The 22952-nt window shown below is 41.6% G+C and overlaps 1 pseudogene; it reads left to right on the top strand.

The window, feature by feature from the left end:
• The first annotated feature begins 12199 nt into the window (after window positions 1–12199).
• Window positions 12200–22171, top strand: LOC103262030 (annotated as a pseudogene).
• The last annotated feature ends 781 nt before the right edge of the window (window positions 22172–22952 follow it).

The following is a 22952-nucleotide window of genomic DNA, read 5'->3' on the forward strand; positions in this document are numbered from 1 at the left end:
AGACCTCATCTCTACAATAAATCAAAAATTAGCAGGGCGTGGTAGCGCATGCCTGTAGTTACAGCTACTTGGAAGGCTGAGGCAGAAGGATCACTGGAGCCCAGCAAGTCGAGGCTGCGGTGGCTGGGAGCGGCCACTGCACTCCAGTCTGAGCGACACAGTGAGACTCCAACTCAAAAAAAAAAAAAAATCCGAGCATTTCTACCATTGTACTTTTGAAATTTTATCACAACTACCTTTTTATGTCTGCATACTAGATCCTGAGATTTTTTTTGAGGGAAAGTAGTGGAACTTTCTTGTCTTTTTATCTGTAGTTCCTAGATCAGTGTTTGGTCCAGTGTAGGTTTTTAATGAATGTTGGTTAAATAAATAGTTGCAAGATATAATGTGGCCAGGACGATGAAACAGTGCAAGGGGAGGAGGGAAGTAAAGAAGGATGTTCTTTCTAGCTGAAAGGAACTAAGGAGGCTTCATGGGGGAAGCAGTATCTAAACCGAGCTTTAGAAACGGCGTATCATTTTAGCACATTCTTTCTAACCCCCAGCTGAAAGTCACACTATGATAAAGAAAGAACACAAATGAAGATGTTAATTCAAGAAATGTGGGGTGTTTGGGAACATCAAGGAGCTCTTCTTAGGTGGGGTAGTAGGTGTGTGAGAGGGACCAGTAAGGAATAAAATCGGGCCATGGAAACCCTGGAACCCAAACTCTAAAATGCTTAAACTTTGCCCTGAATTGTGGATCAAAGAAATGTCATAATATGGGCTCTGATAGAAGCAGCCACTTTAACATAGGCTGCTTACCCATTTTTCATTTCATCAAACGTCTATTAGATGTCTTCAGCGTGCTAGATACTGAGCTGGGCGCTGCAAGCAATGAACTGGTGAAACACTGCCCTTCCCTTAGAGTTGGGGGAAACAATTATGTAGACATCATTCTAATGCAGTAAAGATGTAAGAAAAAGTCACAGAAGTGGTGCTGAAGAAGGTATGATATTTTACTTTAGTTCTGGAGCAGGAATGGGAGTGGAGACAATGTCTAGAGAAGAACACAGACACGTTTCCAGGGAACATGGGCAGGTTCTACTGAAAGGCAGGAGAGCAGCTGCAAATACATGGCGGAATGATACACCATGTACTCGGCTCGTATTAACTTGACCCCAGTTCTAGGATTTCACAGTGCAAACATCAGGGTTTCTGAACTTTCTCAATCAAAGCTAAGTGGTGACGTTTTCAAATAACCAACATCCCCCAGGAATTCTGCACACTTTTCTCAGAGCTTGACCTCTTCCTACTCCACTCCCCTAGGGCAGTACTTCTCTGACCCCTCGGGATTCTGAGCTCCCTAAGGGTGGACACCTGGTACTACTCATCTCACATCTTCGGCTTGTGCAGCATGGTTCAGGTGTTCCCCAGATGTTTGAGGTGCAAAGAGATTCACTTTATGCACATAGAAAGCATCGAAGGAAAAGCCTGTTGGCAAGTGTCTTTCCCGTGTGTTCACAGAGCAAAATGAAAAATGAAATCCCCAGATTTTTCCCATTTTCTTTGAAGTCGTGGAAGCACTACTGACTGTGTGCACTGCTGGTATGAATGCTAGAGTTACCGCATGTGTTCTGATATGGTTGTCTTAATAAGGCCCCAGAGGAAAGCCACACCTTGGGAGAGGCAGACTGAATTATCCTTCAGTGTCTATGTCAATTATCTGTTAAGTGTACCACGGAATTCACAATAGGCTAAAGAAAGTTTTATCTTTTTCCTGATACTGGTTATTAACATCTAGGTGAGGTTACATGCTTTCAGTAGTTACTAAAATTAAGAACCCAACAAGATGTTCTATAAATGTCACTTTAGGATCTCCATTACTGCTTGTCCTATGTAATGCTCAAGTTTATATATTTTTAGTCATCTCATTTTGCGGGCCTGTAAACAGACCCTGAGAGTACAGACTCAACCTGACTAAAATGCAGTCACCTTTCCAAGGAGGTTGTCCTCTTCTGTCTGAAACTCTGATATAGTTAGCAGATTGGCTTGAAGAAAGGATTAATTGGGAAGCCTGAAGCATGCTCCACTCCCTAAGCCCATAGTCCTGAAAGATGAGGCAACATTTCCAAGGTCACAACATTAGTAAGTGAGGACGTTGGGGCCTTGGTCTAGTCATTTTGGAGCTAGGCAGAACCCTAGAAGTGCAGTGCAAATGCTGCCACTCTAGCTAATGTCTGTCCTGTTTATGATGACTTCTGCCCCATATTCAACTCTGTGACTTATGAATGGGTACCCTCGTGCTTATAACTGTAACTCAAGAAATTATCTGTCCTTAATGGTATTACTTCAAGACTGCAGATCTTATTAGAACTGTAATTTTTTCAGCAAGGACCATGGAACTCCAAATTTAACAGCAACAACAAAAATGTAGAGAACAAGCAACAATTTCTGGAAGTCATAATTATGATGATAAGCCATGTATTCGAAAATTCTCCAGCACACTAAGAGCAAGTCTCTGCCAGTTCTCCCCTCTCTTGGAGATGGTTCTAGCTGAGCAGTCTTACTAGGTCCTAGGGAACAGCAGGAGGGAACATTGGACATGTAACTTATCCACAGTCTCAGTAGGTGGGGGGTTGGGCAGTGCCACCCTTAATGCCCCGGCCTGGGCTCTATCCTTTAGAGGGCCCTGATCTAACCCTCCTCTGGCCTGCCCTTCCCCATTGTGTGAAGAGTCTTAAGGGTAAGGGTATTAACCCTCCCAAAACTGGCGGTAGGGTCTGTATGGGCCTCTTCCCTGTTCTCCTGGAGGCAGACTCTGTCTGCCACTGTAAGCACCCCTAACCTAAGGAGTAGAGGAGGGACAGCTATTTGCAGAAGCTAAAAATGGAGCTTGGATGTGTGAACCAGGTGTCTTTCAGGTTTCCACAGTGCAGGGAGCATCTGGGGAGAGAAAGGAAAGGGGTCTCCATTTGTGGTCATGGGAGGTACAAATGTACTAGGAGGACATGGGGCAGTATCGGGAGAAATCCCGTGGTGAACTAGACTTGGGTGCCCAAAAGAAATCAGCAAAGCTACAAAGGTTCTTAGAGGCAAGCCTTGAGGCTTGGTGTTGAATTAAGTCATGACATGGAACCAAATGGAAGTATCTATCAAACCAGGGAAGAAGAAAGGGAAGAGTCGTCTGGACGAAGTCTGAAGATGTTGACCAACCATTACAACTGGGTTTGCACAGACCTCTACAATACCATCTTGCTAACTAATTCTAGGGCTCCCCATTTATACAGAACAAAATGTGAGTGGTGCTCCCTTGTTTCAATTATCTATTGCCATATAATGAATCACCCCAACTAACAGTTCCTAGAAACAACTAGCATATATGGTCTTTCTTACTTTCTATGGGTTGAGAGTTCAGGAGCATTTGGCTTGTGATTTCTCATGAGGCTGCAATCAGATATTGACTGGACTGGCATCATCTTTAAGGCCTTATCATTCACATACCTGGTACCAGATGTGGGAAGGCTCAGAGAATGCGGACTAAAACACCTGGAGCACCTCTAACAATATGATTTTACCACCAGGTCTCTTAAGTATGACGGTTTCAGGTTAGCTGGACATCTTGTATGTGGGTCCAAGGCTCCAGAGCACATGCACCAAGAGAACAAGACAGCCAGGTGAAAGCTGTATTTTTTTTATTTTTTATTTTGAGGTGGAGTCTCACTCTCACCCAGGCTGGAGTGCAGTGGCACATCACGGCCACAAACACGGACCTGCTGGGCTCTGGCGATCTTTCCACCTCAGCCTTCCAAGTAGCCAGAACTAAAGGCACGTGCTACCATGCCGACTAATTTTTGATTTAGTGCAGAGATAAGGTCTCACCAAGTTGCCTGGGCTGGTCACGAACCCGCTGGCTCAGGCCTGTATTTTTTTTAAACCTAGTATTCTAGTTGTTAGAAGTGTGTCACTAAAGCCAGCCTATGTTTAAGGGAAAGAGAATTAGTCTCCATTGTTTGATGGAAGGAATGTCAAAGAATTGTGGGCATGTTCTAAAACCATAACAGTCTATCCTCTGGCACTAGTTATGTATATTGTTCCTACATGCAAAATACACCCATTTCCTCCTAAAACCCCCAGATATCTCACCTGTCACAGCACCAGCCTCAGGTTCAAGAGCCGGTATCGCTTCATCTAGATCAGGTTCAGGTGCAGGTGCAGAGCAGATGGGGTTCCTCAATGGCGACCCTCATTTACAGCTTCTTGAGTACTGTTCCTAGATCTGTAAACTAAAGTGACAACCATTTGCTGCCGCCCCCCCCCACCCCAAATACTTTGGTAGGCTAGGCATAGGATAACCACAACAGACATTTCAAAATCAGGACACACATGGTACTCAGTAGTCTGCAGCAGTTCTGAAATCCAGCCAGGACATGTTTGCCAGTTTCTTAATTAGAGCTCAGTAGATTCCCTAGGAATGATTATCCATGGCTCTTGGCTCCATTATCTGAGCTATTGGTTTCACCTTCTAAATTTTCGTTCCTAGTCAATAAAATGTACCCCATTTTTATGGAGTGGATTCTCAGCCCGCTTCTTTCCCGTAAAAGTTCAGGAGTCCAAAGCCTCTTTTAATTTTGTGCTACTTCTGTCTCTTTCAGCATAAATTGGCAAAATTTTCATTAGTACAGTCTCTAAAAATGTGTGTGTTTCCTATAAATCTTATTGGGACTCACTCCATGAGATAAAAGCCATATCCACAAATCTCAATGAGGTAAGTTTTTTCCTACCTTAGGCTCCCCTATGGCTACTGTGGGGCTGTGTGCTTAAGATTCTTAGAAATAATTTGTTTAATGGAGATGTCTGAAAGGCATGTCCTTAAGATCTTTAGAGCAGGCAGCCTTTGACTGTTTGAGAAAAACCTGTGAGGTACTTCCTTAAATCTGTCTAAGGCCTTAACAAAGGACTCTAGAGTTTCACTGTTGCCTTCATCTTAAATGGAAATTATATATTGTAATTTTACCCTCATTTGCTATCTGGAGAGGATAAGACTGAGAAATAACTGTATTTTTTGGACCCCCAGAGTCTTGACTCTTATATTTAACCAATTTTCCTTTAGTTTCTCTCTCTCTCTTCTCAGATTTTACTACAGGCAGTTAGAAGAATCAGGCAGCGCCTTCAACACTCTGCCTGGAATTAACCTTACTAGATTATGAGATACATTTTCTATGGTACCACAGATGACAATGTTGCCAGATTTCCACAACTTCAGATTGTGATTTTCTTGGAATCCTGGGAGTTAGGTCTCCTGATTTTAAATTACCTGCAACTGAATGTTACCCCACACAATGACTTCGGGAAACCTTGATCTACCCTTTTGCTTTTGAATCCTGAGGTGATAACTGACTGGGTTCCATTTGCCTCACAGGAGACAAGGTGTTATATCGAGGAGAATTGCAAACCATGTCAAGTAGCCCACTGGCAGCACTCTTCATCTCTAGTCTCTCTAAGACTTGTTAATGCTTGGATTTGACTTAGCCTAAGTAAGTAGCTTTTTAATACTAATTTTTTTTTTAAACCCTGCTGTGCCAAAGAATTAAATAAGTAGTCATCTAGCTTTAAATGTCTCGTGGAAAACTACAATAATACCTTTGGGGACAAGCAATCAAGTTTTCAACCCTACCTCATCCAGAACCACAAAATCTCTTGCCTACAACGTTTTGATCCTGTGGAATGTAAGTTTCATCACCACAGCTAGGACAGTGTGCAATCAATTTTCCAAATGAGAAGAAATTCTAGGGGCACAGGGCTTTTTATTGGCAGGCTAACAAACAGAAATATGTATATGGGTACAGGGTGGTGCAGGGGGCGTGAGATATTCAACCCTCAGAGACAACGGGAGTCTCCTTTTCTATATTTAGACAGCATCTTGCAGTTCATTAAAACGTGTGACTTCTTTTTTCCCCCTTTAAACCATTCTCTCTCTGCCTCCTCCTTTCCCGGGGCTTTATTTATTTATTTATTTTTCCAGAATAACTGAGTCACATGTGATTCATTTATAAAGCCTAAGCCTCCTGCTCGAACAATCCTATTGTTCACATCCTTAGGGAGAAGGGGTTAGTGGAGAGGGAAAAAGTAGAGATTTCGTATATATTTTTGATTCTTTGAATAATTTATATGAAAATAAATTGCTCAGAAAACCTGAAAGATCTTTGAGTAATCCAGAGGTACTTGTATTTTGGACCAGAAGGGAAATGACTGAACTACTCAAAGCTTGGAAGGAGTCGTGAGGGGAGATTTACATTCAAGGTATTTTAGTTAATGTTGTTGTTTTGAATGCTGAGAGCCAACTCCTACCATGCCACCATGTTCACTTTCTCTTCCTCACTGTTGATAAGTGTTGTCTGGAGTTCATGAAGTTTTGATAGAGATTCAGCTCAGGCAAACTTCAGACATCACGTGTTTGGTATAGACTAGATGACTGGGGAAAAAAATAAAATCCCAGGAGCTGGCATGTTGGGGGGACAGTAGGCTATGATGACAAAATATCACATGGAATCAGATCAACTTTCAGCTTTTAGTCTTTTCGTTTTAATCACATCTTTCCTTCCTGGGTATCAATAATATTGCTGCCAAAACCCTACAGCTAAGAGTGACACAAACATTAAAATCTCCCAGAGACAGATGGCAACATGCCTCTCCATTGTTGGTGTCCAAGAAGATTCCCTGCACTGCTGCCCTCTGTGGTGAGTGAGCCATCAGAGGTAACTCTTTCCCACAAGAGATTTTTTAGATTCACCTTCAGGAAGTAAAGCTGCTTCATTGTTTTGGGGCTAAAATCCTGGGAATTTCAACAGCAAGAGGAAGCTAATACTTGAATGAAAGACACTAATTTAGCAATTCCATAACTGCCTTTCTGTTCTGCCTCCCAGGGTAACAGATGAGGCTGTTATAGCCTCTGGCCACTCTCTACCCAAAAAGTTTGTCTTGACCACGCGGAATTGTCTGGCTAACAGGTTGTCTTAATCATAGTAAGGGAAAGACAAATGGCTACAACCTGGTTTTGATCAGGAATTCTCAAAGAACATATTTTATTTTATGATCATGCGTGCACTTAACCAGACTTTGGCCTTTTGCTGAATTGTCGTATTTTAATGTTCCATTTTTCTGTCCCATGACAGTCTTTGATCGAGGTTGATTGGTCTTCACCTAAATGCATTATAACATTAACACACTTTTGACATACCTAGAAATTAGTTCTTTATACCTAAAAATACTTTTGTGGTTGATTTTAAAAATTCAAATCTGCATATCTTCATTAATTAATTATGGCTTTCACATGTCAAGGGAAGTTACAGAGCTAAGTCATTACTCTGAAGGAGATCCCTGGTACCTAGGATGTTCACATCTGTCTCCAGCGCAAAGGAGAAACAAAATCAGCCCATTACTGTCTTGGAGAAAGACAAAGGAAATGCAAGACAGTCAATTTAAGGATCATGTTGCAAACAGTAAGAACCAGAATAGAGACCTAACATTTCAAGAAACACATAGGACTGAGAAACAAACATCTAGATTTAGAAGAGGAGATCAAATTCCATAACCTCTGATTAAAATCTCTCCCTGGACATAAATGTTAAAATAAGCAACTTCTAACAGCTAAGGAATCCCAACTAATTTAAACATCTCCAAAGTGGGGTTTTAAGGAAGGACCCTAGCACAAAGAGGTAACTGGCATGCAGAATCCTTTGTGGAGAAAGATAATTGAAGCTTTCTGGAGATTATACCAATTAAATCAAAACACCTGTGTCTCACATAATGCCTAGAGTACTGTCATGGATAACTCTCAGGTTTTTCTCAGCTCTAAACTTGATTAAACACGAGCATCGGGATTTATACTGCCTCCGTGTGAGACTCAGCCTCTCAACGTTTGCACCCAAATAACCTCAAGTGGTTCTTCCTGCCTCTTGTTCACCCCCTTCCAAATCCTGCTCCATGATGCAGACGAGGGAATCGTTGGGAGAGAATACTGCTACACACTCTCCACTGGTTTCTCCCGTGTTCCCGATCCAGTCCATACCAAGCACCAATCCCTTCCCGACAGCACCCGCTTCCTCTAGCTTGCTCCCCAGCCTGGAATCCAGTGCCCACCCTCCCCCAGCCTGAACTCTGGCTGTTCTTGATCTCTGTCATCTACTGGCCTGGGCTGTGTATGCTCAGTGCAGTTCATGAGACCATAATTAATACATCATTTTATTATAACTGTTTCTTCCGCATGATTCTAAGCTCTCCTTGCTTTCATTAACATAAGATCTGGAGATGGCAAAGAGGTGTCTCTCAGCCACATCCTGGGTTTTTGACTGGCTGTTGTTTGTGTTCTAGCTATCTTTTCACAAGGTTCATGGCATATACATAAAACTGGGGTTTTGAGCCTTACTGTTTGTATAAAGGAAATTATGTAAACAGACAAAAAAAGAGAATGAGAAATTATTTCCCCCAGCTCCTCATCCATTCGTTCATTCCACAAGCATTCTACATGCAAGGCACTGCTAGTGTTTGGGAGAGAAACAGCCACCTCTCAGCCATGCTGTTCAATAACCCTTCTTTCCTCAGGATCTTGTGTCTCTTACCTTCTAACTTATGTCATTCTGTATATGTAATCGTTTACTTGAGAAATATCTGCCAAGAGCCAACTCGGAACCAGGACCTATTATGAGCACTGAGGACTCAGTGATGACCAAAAGCATCTCAGCCTCTGTTTCCACAAAACGTAGAGTCTAACAGGGAAGAAAAACAGTATCAAACATCCCATCAATATATAATCAAGCAGCAAAGGCAAAAAGAGGATAGAAGGAGAAGACGTAGCGGGGGTGCTTTGCCTGGGGAATTAGAAAAAGCTTCCTTCGGCAAGTGACTTTTTGGCTGAAACCAGAAGGTTGGCGGAAAGACAGGAGCAGGCTAATGGGAAGAAACCAGTGTTCAGAGAGGGGTGGGCTGGGGGTCCTCGTGGTAAAGCTAGAGGTCTAGGTGGGCAGAAAACTCAAGTCATACCAGGAAGTTTAAAGAGTATTAAGAAAGGATGTGATCAGTCCTGATTCCGAATCTTTAGCCTGAGGCTCTTTGAGTTCTGTAGCATACTCATTTTCAGACATCTCTTACTACATCCTGCAGAAAGTCGAATATAGTTGGTGCTCAATTAATGCTGATCAAATATGTGACCATACACAGGATGTTAACAGAAGTCTGTCTAGTTCAGTGGATACTTATGACTACCAAACCAGGAGACGTCCCCCAAATCTCCAATGCTTCCCTTAGGTCATGTAGATCAGAGGTGAAGAGGCCAGGACACTCTGTTTTTCACTTAAGACATGTTTCAGTTTAGATAATTTCTAAACAAGAGAAAGGGTTCTGAGTTATACCCTGTCCAGATTCTCACTAGGAGAATCACTATTTGGCCACAGTCTCAGCTGCATAACTCACTGAGCATTATTCTGATGATGGAGGTGACTGGGTGAGAAGGGGATTCTCCTTCCTTAGTCCTTACAGCTCTGAACTTTCCCTCAGAGATCAGCGGCACAGGGTTCCATATTCCCAGACTTTGCTCTTTCGTATTCTGAGGCTTTGCCACCCATTTATTGATTCCCACCCACGGGCTGGTCAGTGGGATTATGGGTGTCCTGGTGGGATTCTGACTTTTGTGGGATTGACATCTTTTATATCTTGAAATTGATACTCAGCCAATATGGTGAATGCTTTCTATCCTCTGCTAGAGAAAATGTCACCTTTGAGGTCATTAACTATACATTTTCCACCTCCATCTTTAGCTACTAAGGGAAAGACTTTTTTGGAATAGGGAGAACCGATAGAAATACAGTTCTCAGGCCCTTTTCATGCAATAATGATTTTTTTTCAAAATGGAACCATATTTCAAGGATCTTTGTCTCCTCTGGAGAGGCTTTTCTTCCCAATGTATGCACAATATGTGACTATAATCATATAAATGCATTGGGAAGATAAACTCCTGATTGATTGCTCTTTAAATTACTTGATGCTGGCAAAGATTTCATTTTTAAAGCCATGAGAAACCATGGTTGATGGCTAAATTGCCGACATATTTTTTAAACAGCTTCTGTATTTATGTATTTGGCTGTTTTTATCCCTTCCTCTCCCTCGTGCCATTCTGTGATGCTGCCTCAGCCTCAGAGATTCAGCGTGGCCGTCTGCTGAACACATGAATACTAAAGAATTGGTTTCCTTAGTAACAATAACCATGAGGCAGCTTGCAGAACTTGCTGCCTTTCTGTCTGTCTGACTTTGTTTTCTGTTGATCACATGGAAGAGACAGCCCACCCTGGTCTGCCCATAAGGGATGGCCATGAATGTTTTAACCCATAAGCAGAAAGGGGTTTGTGTCTAGTGATTTTGTATTTCTTTTCTCCACATGTTGCTCTGTTCTGTGTGGTTGGGGCTAAGTCAAGACACCTATCAAGGGCCACGGACCATGTTAGAACTCGTCTTTTTTCCTTGAATCAAGATCTAGGACCTCAAAACATGTGCAGGACACATAAAGAAAATGACCCTTTCTCTGTGGAGCACTAACATGGAGCTTTACAAAATAGAAAATATCCTTTTCACTAAATTTTAAGTTATAAAAATAAAATGTTAATTGAGTAGAGAAAGCTTTGCTGATTGTTCAGGATTCTTTTTTTTTCCGAGTGTCTTTTTGTTGTCAGAAATTGCCCTGCTTCCTGCCCCTTCCCAGCTCTAATTAGGATGATTCAAAGGGACCCCGCCTCTTGAGAGAGCAGAGGGAGATGGTATCCCCAGGTCCTGACCCTGCTGCCCAGACTTCTCCGATAGATTCTGCCATCTCAGCATCTGGGCACATACCAGGGTGCCGAACCTCCTGTGACTCCACCCCCTCGCCTGGATTCCTGGCTATGGCTACACAAGTATCCCTGCTGAATAGCAAAGCATATGCCTACTCCTTGCCTCAGTGGTCTTCTCAGTGTTGTGTCCGTTAAGTACAAACACAGAGCACCCACATCGTGCTAGACACCATGCCAGACACTGTGAATCTGGAAATGACTGTGACAACGCAGTCCCTTCCTTCACAGTCTGAAACAATACTATGAGTACAAAACACACAACAGGAGCTATATCCAGGTTGATGAGGACCACTGAAGAAGTAGTCTAATACAACCTGTGAAATTGGAGGTAGAGCAAGGAAGACTTCTTCGAGAAGGCTATGCCTATATGAAGTCTTAAAAATTAATACAGTAGTCGTAGTGGTAACAGAAATAGGTAAAACAGGCTAAACAGTACCACACACTAGGAACAGTGACGGGTTATGCATTCGTTATACTCTCACAACAGCCCTATGAAGCAGTTCACTCCCGCTTCACAAACTGAGGCTCAGGAGGCAAGATAAGGCCCTCACAGCAAGAGAGCTAGGAAGCAGCAGAGCCAGCAGTCACACCCAGAGCTGTCTGAAGGCAACGTCCAAGCTTTAAGTGCAGGCTGAGTGAAAGTGGCTTGTCCCAAGTGCTGTGCTGTGAGGACAAACAGGTGGTTTGCTTTTGCCAGGGTATTTGGTGTGGGGCAGAGCGTAGGGGAGAGGCAGGCAGGGCTGCCTTGCGGAGGCTTTGCTGGTGAGCTTGGCTGTGGAGGGAAGCCACAGATGAGTTTTAAGCCATGTTTGCAAACGGTCTAATTTGCATTTTGGAATGAACATTTTTTGTCAACTGTGAGGAGAATGGATTTGAGGGGCTAGAACTGAGGGACAAGGGAATCAGTTAGCCCCTTGGAGTCAGTCGTCCTGGTAAGAAGCAATGTGGCTTGATTTGGGGCAGCAGCAATAGAGGTGGAAAGGAAGGGACCTCTCAGAACAATCCTCACATAGCACCAACTGCGAGGTCCTCCTTCCATCATTGTAGGTCAGGCTCCAGGGTCAAGCGGCTCCTCTCTGAGACACGTGCTCCCAAGCGTGGCTACTTCAACTCTATCTGCATTTACCTTACCCTCCCACACTCTCCACTGCATCTAATTTTCTTTTCAAATCACAGAGCCTGGTACAGCAGAAGACACTCCGCAAAGTCATGTTGAGTGGAAGGATGGATTCGTCGGAACGGCTTCCAATTTCCTGCCTGTTTAATAAAACAGGTTTTCCTAACTGTCACTGCCCTCATTCAAAGGTGATTCATGAAGCTGGATGGGTGCTCTGATCAAGCATGGGTTATGAACAACCTGGCTGTCACAATGCAGGTGCTCCTCGATTGACATGTTGTATCGTTTCCTCTGTCTTGGATTTGGCACAAAGAACACTAAGTGAAAGACATCCAACTTCATTCGACTCTTTAGTTAGAAAGGAAAGAACTCAAAAGGTTAACTCAAAAGTTACTTCTGTGCAGTTTCATATTGACTTAGGTAAAGAGACAGAAATGGGCCCTTTCTCCACAATTTTCTAACCGATGGAAAGTTGTGCCAAAGTCTGGTGAGACGTGGTCAGTTTGAATTGGGCACCCACACGAAGAGATAGCTGAGGTGTCCTAATCAGTTGAGGACCTACTGTGTAGCATTTTGAAGGCAACCCAATTCATAGCTAATAGTTTTAATGTCTTTTTTCCATCTGGTGGTTTTACTTTGTCCTTTTCCTAGAAGAAGTAAATATTTTAAAGAGAAGACACAAAACCAGATCAAGCCTCCATGGGGAAACTTAGATGTCAGCTGCAATGAAATGAAACATGCTTAGTATTCTATGGCCCAGTATTTTAGCAAATAACTAACACAGCCTTCCACTTGTTGTACATGTTATCAAAAAGGAATTTTTTAAAACTATAAGCATTTCATATACATTTTTTTAAAGCTTTGCTTTTCATCTCTTTTAAGTGCACAGTTCAAATGATTTTTAGTAAATTTACAGAGTTGTGTAACCATCACTAGGATCCAGTTTTAAAACGTTTCCATCACCCCAAAATATCCTTTATGTTCATCTTTTTCCTGCATGTTGTAAAGTTATTTGAACATTTTAATCAAAATTTTAAATGAGATAATTTTTGTTTTGTTGATAGGAGGAAGAGAAATATTAAACTTTTAATGTGATGTAGTGGATTATAATTGGAATAACTAATGGTGTGATTTGATAAAATAAACTTTCTCCTATTAAATAATGTGCTTCAAACCTCATAGAAATCATGGAAATTTTTATTTAAAATTTAGGGTTGTATCACTTGAAATTGGGTTAATAATAGCAATGGGAAGACAATAGATACATGAATAAGAATTGAATACTCTCTGGTACGGGGCTGTGCAATCCCAGCATTCATCTTCTTACTGACTCTTCACAACAAACTATAAGGTAGATAGCACTGATATCTCCATTTTATGGATGGGGAAATTGGGATTTAGAGAGATCTAATAACTTGGCAATGTAAGTTATGTAGTCAATAATTGGTAAAGCCATATTCAAACTCGGGCAGTCTGACCCTAGAGCAGGGGATCTTTACCAATGACCATCAAAGGCAGCAAGTGAGTTGAGGGAAGGAGGTGCTGAGGGCTTCAGGTTCAGGCTAATGGTTTATGACACCTCCTCTCCTACTGGTCCCTTCTCCTGCACTAGATCTACCACAGACCACTAAGCTTGAAATGTCTGAAGATAGCTGTGCCTTCCCGAGGATGCCAGCTGTTAAAAACCAGATACGGGCCTCTGCAATGCAGTAATCCCAAATCTGAGAGGACTTGCATGTAGTGTTTATCTATTCCAAAGAAGTCACCTGGAAGTTCATCTGGGAGAGACACTGTTTATTAAAACTTATGGGAGGCACTGATGGCAGGTGGTCAGTGAGGAACCGTGCCTTGGGCAGTCAGCAAGCAGTTTTATAATCAAAACAAGCAAGTTCATCATTCAAATTCCTATAATGTTGACAATTGCATTGATTAAAAGTGACAAGTACATTATCTTTGGGTTTGCTTGGTCACCTGTGTCCAGTGAGGGGTCACTTGCATCCCATGACTCATTACTGTGAATATGCATATCCTTCAGAGACCAGCTTTGACCAGCGGCCACTCCCTGAAGGAGGAAGCAGGAAGAAGTCAGATATGGGGAAAACAGTCTATGTCTGGACACTATCTCAGTCCTCTCACCCTTGGCAATTGCAGCACATCATGTGACAAGAAGTCTAAATTACAGCATCCAGAAGAGCAGGACTGAAATGGGCACAGGGTTCAGGGACTCAACTTGTGTAGAACCCTAGCAGCTTTTTCTATGGCGAAATGTACTCCTGTTAAAGAAACAAAAATCTGCAAATAAATGCAAAGGGGCAATAGCTGTCACTCCCATATTCTGTGATGAGGAAGAGTTTGATGGCCTCTGACTCACTGACCAAAAACAACAAATCACCCACAAGGTCTCAAAAAGACTCAAGAAAACACACCACTTGTTCTTTAAAAATCATACAATAGCAATTACCATGTTTTAGCATATGGATCCACACTGAATTATTTCACAGTTATAATTAGATTGCTAACGCAGTGCAGACTTGGACCATACACTCATTCGGTATACACTTTATCTAATCTGATAGATATGCAACATTTAGCGGGCCTGACTCTTTTTCCAAAAGCAATTTAAAAGGACTTCTTCAGCTTAAGAACTTTATTATCACATATCACATTCTTGTTTTTGTGTGTTAGTCTTTGGGGTATGTGTGTATGTATATGTGTGCATTAGAAAGAAGAGAGATTCCATCCAAATCACAGACCCAGGCCATACACTTTAGTCTCTGGTTTGTTTCCAGCAATCATTTACAATTCTTTTCTTTCTTGTGTTTTTCGACTTTTTCTTTTTCTTTCTTTTTTTTTTTCTTTTTGCCTTTGGTGAATTAAAGCTGATTTTTTTTTTTCTCCAGGACAATTCTCTGTTCCAGTCATAGTAAATACCAATTTCATTTCCATCTTATTATTTTTCTAATTAAACATTTGTCATGCAGAAGGAGATCTGAGGTGCCTGTGCTTTCCATTATGCAAAATATTCAGTTATGATAATAGCTTTGGAATGGCATTTTGCGGATGTTATGGAAAGAAATCAGGACAGAAATAAAATAAAATCAACTGTATTTTACCTTGGACACTTGGCCTGTTTATTTTCTTCCGAGTTTGCCACAACTGCTGATATTGACTGTCTCCCGTCATGAGGGATGTGCACGATTAATATTCTTTAATGTGGAGAATTCTGTAAAATCTATATCTAAAAATGTTTGGAGGTTAAAAATACAACGCTGTTTTATACAACCTTAGAGTCCTTTCCCATTTTTCTTTTCTGCTCACACTTAGCAAAGCCTATACATCTTATACTTAACGAAATGTGCTTCTGAGCTCAAATTGTTTCAGAACAAAGTAGGAATATGCCAGAAGGACAACCTGATATTTCTTGGAAATTTTTTCTTTCTTCTTATGACAAATCCCAAGGGGGTAGGCGCTGTGGAAGGAGAATTTGTTTTCTAACAACCTTTGAACACAAAGCTTTTCCACTTTCCAGGGCAAGATATTTTTCCCAGATAAACATTAACAATCACATCTTATACCTATATTTATATGTGTACATTTATATCTATACATATAGATTCTATATATGTGTATATGTGTACGTGACTCTATAGCTATACTTTTATCTGTTGGTCTACAAAATGTTAAATTTTAAGTATTTCCATAATCGGCACAAAATTAGCTGTGAAATTGGATTTTACAAAGGTGGGAACATTTCCTCTAAAATTCTCAAAATGTAGACTGAGACTTTTCTGGTTGGGGAAGGAATTCTTATGTACTTTCTGAAATTGTTACCTCCTGAAACACACTGAGTATGGGGTGTGTGTGTGTGTGTGTGTGTGTGTGTGTGTGTGTGTGTGTGTGTGTGTGTATACACCATGCTGGAATAGAGAGTGCTGTAGTTGGATCTCACTGTGATCAGTACTTGAGGAAGATGGAAGATGTGGTTGTGGTACCTGCTCCCCAACTTATGTCCTGGGCTAGTGGTTGCTGAATGGTCACATATGCCTGGGCTCTGCAAAGCAGCTGAGCAAAAGATTCGTGAATCTAGTGAAGGGCTGTGTTGGATGAAAGCCATACAACTCCAGCCGAAGGTTCACAAGTTAGAACTCAGAGCTGCTCTTGCCTGATCTTTAGAGGATTTTAAGGGAAGTCAGGCACCCAATGTTTGGTGAAATCTCCAGATTCTTAAACAACATATTTTTAAACAATTGTGACACCCTACTATTCAAGCAAAACATGACTGGGGGCCTGGTTGAGCTAGCAGTGGCACCTTGTCCTGATGTAAGCCCCTGAAAGAACTGACCAGGTGATCCCCACTGAGGCCTTACTATTCAGCACAGTACTTGGTGTAGGGCAGATGAAAAACTCTGGATAAACAAGGCCACCATTCAAAATGTCGGTTTCCAAGGAGTTCAATGAATGGTCGCTAGTTTCAGTAAAAAGCTCTCTGCTTTCTAAAAGCCACTCAACATATGATTCTTTTCCCTAAACAGTATTACAACATACGCAGATTTTTATTCACTTGCCAGCTTGCTGTTGCACAACTTTTCGAGGACGCTGAGTCTGTTTCCTCATCTATTAAACAGAAACAATTATGCCTGACCTGAAAATAAGTGAAAGCATGCAAAGTGCTTTATAAACAGTGGTGATCAATCCAGATGGAAGAAATCATTGTTCTCTAAATTCTGCCCTAGGATCTAAATACCATACTCAGAAATTTGAAAACAAGGAGCAGAGGCTTTTATCTTTCTTCTAAGAGGGTATTTCTTAATTTTAGTTGAGATGTTTGCCTTAAAAATGGTATTATTTTCCATTACTATTAATTACTTAGCTTTTTCTTTAAGTCAAATGCATTTTTTCCTTACTACCAGCCATTTTTTTTCAACTACCAATTTTATCTCTGTCCTAAGCAATAATATCCATAAATGCTCAGGTTTCATGTCTTATGTTTAACTTGTATACACTGACAATACACACACGTCAGAGGAATCTGGGTAGTGTTGAATAGTGCTACATATGTGTGCAACATATAACACATTCATCTGTGTACCACCTAAAATTACTTTGCTTGGCACCAACTTATGTCTCCCATTTTGGTATATACCACCCCCTATAAACAGTAGAACTTCTTAGGAAGATTTTCTGCCTCTTTCAGTTTACTAATTTACTCATTGAGCATTTGTCTACTACTGTCTGGCCCATGTAAACCTGGCACAGCCAAGAGATTATTAAAGTCACTGCGTTCCACAAAATTTAAACCACCCTAAGGAGTTTTGTCACTGCAGCTAATAAACTTTAGGCAGGAAACTCATGCTCCAAATCTTCCTGCTCCAGATTCCCGTGGACTTGGTAACTCTAGTGAATCACAGAAGATAGCCCTGGGAGAGCCATATTTGCAAAGTGCTTAAGTTCTCCTCTTAGGCTCTATCCTAGGGGAATCTGGATAGTGCTACAAGTGAGTTTTAGCACAGCAGTGTCTGGTGGCGCCTTCTCAATTACTTTCATGTAGGAAGCTGTCTGCCACTATATTCCTAACTATTCAAGCCCCCAACATTGTAATTGCTAAGATCGACTTAGTCACTTAAGATAATGGCATTCAAACCGGTCTCCAGTAGCACATGAGACAACGTTAATAATTACAATCTGCGTTGAGGTGGCGCCTCTGTGACAAGCACTGAGAGCTTTACAAATGTTATCTCATTTTCATCTGCGTGACACCCTTCCGAAGTGACCATTTTTTAAAACGGCATTTCTACAGAATAAGTAGCTGGGCATGCAGAGGTTAAATAGATTGCCCAATCTGAAGTCAGAGATCTCAAATCTGACTTGTTGTCTAAAGAGAGTATTTGTAATGCGCTTGTGTGCGGGCTTAACGTTAAATACTGAAAATGTCTCTGAAAACATCTATGCTTAAGTCTATAAACTCACAGACTCTTTAAACCTTGCATCCAGCATGGAATTGATGGCATGCACTTTCTCTAATTAGCAAACAAACATTGTGGTGTTATTCCAGAGTCTGATTTTCTACATACCATCTGCCAGACAGCTTAATAAACTTTATGCAGCACTTGCACGTTCAGACACTATTCAAAGGGGTTGATAAATATTAGTTAATTTAATCCTCTAATGACCTTACAAAGGAAGTACCACTACGTTCCTCACTGCAAAGGTAAGGAAACTGAAGCACACAGAATTGCCAACGGTCCCATAGCTCCTAAGTGGCAGGGTTGTGATTCAAACCCACAGATTCTGGTTCCTGAATTCATGTCTTAATGGGAATATTCTGCAGTCTTTAGTCTTTTAATAGTTATTCCTGGAAAATGTGCTATTTTGCTAGCATACCAAAAGTTTTTCCTCTTGCAGGCAGAATCTTCCTGTTTAGCCAACCATCTTGCCCCCTCCGATTGTGCTTGTATATCTAGGTGACGGCTACCTAGTATTCAAGCAGAGTGAATGGAAAAGAAGTTTCAGAAAAGAGTATCAGAAACTCAGCAACTGAACAGATTCTGCTCAGAGTCCACGGCACTCCTTAAAAGTACAGAAGAATGGAAATCCTTTTTTCATTTGTGCTTTGGAAAAAGGAGAGTAAAATTCTCCCATCAGTTTGCCCCAGAATTGGGATGAGCTATTAAAATAACCAAGTTTTTTTTTTTTTTACAAGTGACCTATGCAATACACCTTATGCTTATTTTCAAAGTACTGTATGCATTAATTATCTTTATTTGATTATTACACAACAGTATGATGAGGTAATCAGGGAAGCTATTTTTATAACAGCCATTTTATAGATGAGAAAACTAAGACTCAACAGCATTAAATAAACTTGTCCAAAATCATCCAGCTAATGAGCTGTAGGAACAGAGTGTGGCCAGTGTTGTATGTTAATAAGGTCTGTAAATTATTTCACCTCCTATTAAGCGTAATAGCTTCTGGTGATATCATTGCTACGCTCAGACATTTAAACAAATAAAAGAGTGACTTCTCCTCAGGGGTGCAGCCAATCAGAACACTTGGGAACGTTTTATGATTTCCATGTTCAACTCTCTTCTGTGAGAGAACGTGAAACAGACTCTTCCAGGTCATTGAAAGAGGAAGAGCTTCCAGACAGCTACTTCCACCAAACCTGGGACTTGTGCTTGCTTGCTTGCCCAGACACTGCCCACTGCCCGGGCAAAGGGAAGCTTCAGTCCCAAGAAGAGCCATATCCCTTGTTCCAGAAATGTGTCCCTTCTCCCCTTGTTGTAGACAGCATGCTGATTGTTTCTCACCACTGAAGAAGGAATGACGGCAGTATTCACTGGGATAAGTGACGTTGGGTTTAGGCTGAACCCTAGAGGTCAAGATAGCCGACTTACTTTCTCTGTAAAAAGTTTCCTGTAAAAAATCGGTTATGTTTCTCTTCCAATCACTGGAACAATTGCAGTGCATTACCACTTGTGATTGAAGATATTCTGACTCTTAGTCTGCTTATTTATTACACATACGCTATTTCTCCAATTAGGTTACTACTCCAAATGTTGACTTCCCTCCTCCTCTGCATAGGATCCTCACTTCCACTTGACAAGGGCCCCCTGCCAACTCAGGAACCCCTGGATATCCTCCTCCTGGGCCTCTTTCATGGGCGAGGTGGCCTCCTTTCTTCTCTGCATTCTCTCAGTCTCTAGAATTCCTCAAGTGTTGATTATCCACTCACACTGTTATTACTTTGTGTCTGATGGAATGTTTTCTTTTCCAGTTTCCTTTGTAACAACAGACCAATTTCATTTATAAATGTTCAGTGATCTGAATAAAAATGTTAGTAACCAGGAACCAGAAAAATATCAAAAGACTAATAATAACCATGACCACGCGTATAAGGCTTACTCTAAGAATAGAAGTATAACTCAGTATTAGGAAACCTAATAATATAATTCATAATATTTATGGATTGAAGGAAACAAAACTCATACGACTGTTCCATAGATGTTGAAATTGGATGAAGTTTAGCATCCTGTCTTGATAACAATTCTTAATGATGGAAATAGACGCTATTTCTTTAACATGATAAAATAAATGTCTCTTCTCACAAATGTCAGCTTTATCTTTTTAAGTTTTATTCTTCATGGAAAAACTGTAGATGTATTCTCCTTAGATCAAGAATAGGACAATTATGCTCAATATTGATTGATATGAATATTTAATATACTCTGAAAGTATTAGCCAATAAAATTAGACAAGAGAAAGAAATGAAGTACAAAATAGCAAAGGAATAGAGGTTAAATTATAGTTATCAAAAAAACCTTAGAGAATCAAGTGCAAAATTATAACAAATAATAGAAGAATTTGATCTGGATATATTAGCCAAAGCGTAAGGTTGTGGGCATTCTCAACTTTTGCTGGTGGGAGGATAATTCGGTACAAATTATATGGCGTATACGTTGGCATTCGCTACCAAATTTAAAATGTACATACCTTTTGACTTAACAACTTCATTTCCAGGAATATGTTCATGTACTTGCACATGTATAAGGTACAAGGATATTTACTGCAACTTTATTTTATCATTTTAAATAAATGATTAGAAGCAAACACCAATAAATAAGAGACGGATTGGATAAATCACGGTATGTCATGCAGTAGAATATTATGTAGCCATTAAAAAGAATGAGGCAGATTTAGGGGTGTTGAGTAAGGAACTACCTCTAAAATACATTGGTAAGCGCTGAGAGAAAGGTATAAAATCATGTGTGAAGTAACTTACCTCTCCATTTAGAAAGAAAAAAAAATTTTAAAAACCCAATACATACGTTTGTGTTTATATTGAAATGCCTAAGAAATTGTCAAAAGTAGTTGCCTCTGGGAGTTAAAGTGGGTGACTAAAAGGTGTGAGGAAGATTTATTCTTTTTCTTTTATGTTTGAGTCGGAGTCTCACTCCACTGCCCAGGCTGGAGTGCAGTGGCACCCTCACGGCCACCCCAGCGTCGACCCACTGGGCTCGGCGATCCTTCCGCCTCAGCCTTCCAAGTAGCTGGAACTACAGGGAAGCGCTATCTCGCATGGCTGATATTTTTATTTATTGTAGAGAGGAGGTCTCGCCAAGTAGCTTGGGTGGGTCTCGAACCCGGGGGCTCAGGCAATCCACTCGCCTCGGCCTCCCAAAGTGCTGGGATGACAGGCTGAGCCACCGAACCCGGCCTAATTTTTTTGATTTATTGTAGAGATGAAGTCTCGCCAAGCTGCCCGGGCTGTTCTCGAACCCGTGGGCTCAGACAATCCCCTCACCTCGGAATTTATTATTTTTCTGTATGATTTTGATATGCACTATCTATTAGTAACACATTTTTAAAGTGCTCGTAAAACAAAACCAAACAAGCTAAAAACAAAAGAAAATTCACTTTCTTCTTAAAAACTGAAAAAGAAATTGACAGAGAATCTGCTTCAATGTCTATTGCTGTATAACAAACCACCCCCAAAGTGAATAGCTTTTAAAAGACAAAACAAAACCATAAAAACATATCCGGCCGGCTCCTTTCCGCTCGGCTTGTTCTCGTGCAGAGGAGGACCATAGGCAGCCAGGGTGCCCGGCCGGAATGGCATGATCCTGAAGCTGCACTTCCACAAGGACTGACAGTGGCACGTGGCCGCGTGGTTCAACCACCCGGGCCTAGAAGATCCGCAGACTCAAGGCCGGCCAGGCCAGGGCCTGCAGCATCAACCCCGGGCCCCGCGTCTGGTGCCACGCCCGAGTGCGAACTGGCAGGGGCTTCAACCTGGGGGAGCTGCGGGTGGTTGGCATCCACAGGAAGGTGACCGGGACCATCAGCGTCTCCGTGGACCCGAGAAGGCGCAACAAGCCCACCGAGCCCCTGCAGGCCAACGTGCAGCGGCTGAAGGAGCCCCGCTCCAAGCTCATCCTCTTCCCCAGGAAGCCCTCGGCTCTCAAGAAGGGACACGGCTCAGCTGAGAACTCAAGTTGGCCACCCAAGCTGACCGGAGCAGTCATGCCCATTCAGAGTGTCTACAAAAAGGAAAAAGCCAGAGTCATCAGAGAGGAGGAGAAGAACTTCGAAAGGCCTTTGCCAGCCTCCACATGGTGGGCACCAACGCCCGGCTCTTGAGCATTCCAGCAAAGAGGGCCCAGGAGGCCACAGGACAGGATGTTGAGAAGAAAAAGTAAAGCCCTGTTGGGACTTGTTAATAAAAAACGAAAAGCAGAAAACAAAAACATACCCTGTCTTACGATTCTGAGGGTCGCCTAGGCCCAGCTGGGCAGAAGCTGGGTGGGCACTGGTCCTCACAGATGGCCCCTCAACTTCCAGAACCTTTCCATCCCTCTCATTGTTCAGTAATCTAATGGAGCTTCTCGCCAGCAGGCAACTGGATTCCAAGAGAGCAAATGTGAAAGCTGCCTACCATTGGACGTCTGAGGCCTGGAACCTGCACGGTATCACTCCCTCTTCATTCTGCTAGTGCTCACAGCAAGTCTCAAAGCCAACCCAGATGCCAGGGAAGGGAAGATAAAGCCCATCTCTTTTTGCGAGGAATGGCAAGAAATTTGTGGCTATCTTTAATCCACCACAGACCCACATTTGCTCGACTCACATCAACAGCGTTGTCACAATTATCTATTCGGGATTATTCCTTAAAGTGTTACTACATCTGGGTCAGAATCTCATCTTATTCAACTCCTGATACCTACTGTTCCTCCAAAAGAACAAAGAAGCTCAGTTTCTGGCCTTAGGTTAACAGAAAAATAATTTATAAACTCTTAAAATCCAAGAGCTGCTTTAAAAACTATTTAAAATTCAGTTTAAATTTATATAGGTCTATTTTAGAGAAACAAAAATCAGGTGGCACATCGATGAAATCTAGAGAAAGTAGGTGAAGTGAATTTTAATCAACCTTCCTTTTTCCCAGAAAAGAAAAGCCAATATATTTCTGCAAGAAAGATGAGTATT

The sequence above is a fragment of the Carlito syrichta genome, unplaced genomic scaffold (assembly GCF_000164805.1).
Source record: "Carlito syrichta isolate Samal-C Ts95f unplaced genomic scaffold, Tarsius_syrichta-2.0.1 Scaffold304306, whole genome shotgun sequence".
Classification (NCBI taxonomy): domain Eukaryota; kingdom Metazoa; phylum Chordata; class Mammalia; order Primates; family Tarsiidae; genus Carlito; species Carlito syrichta.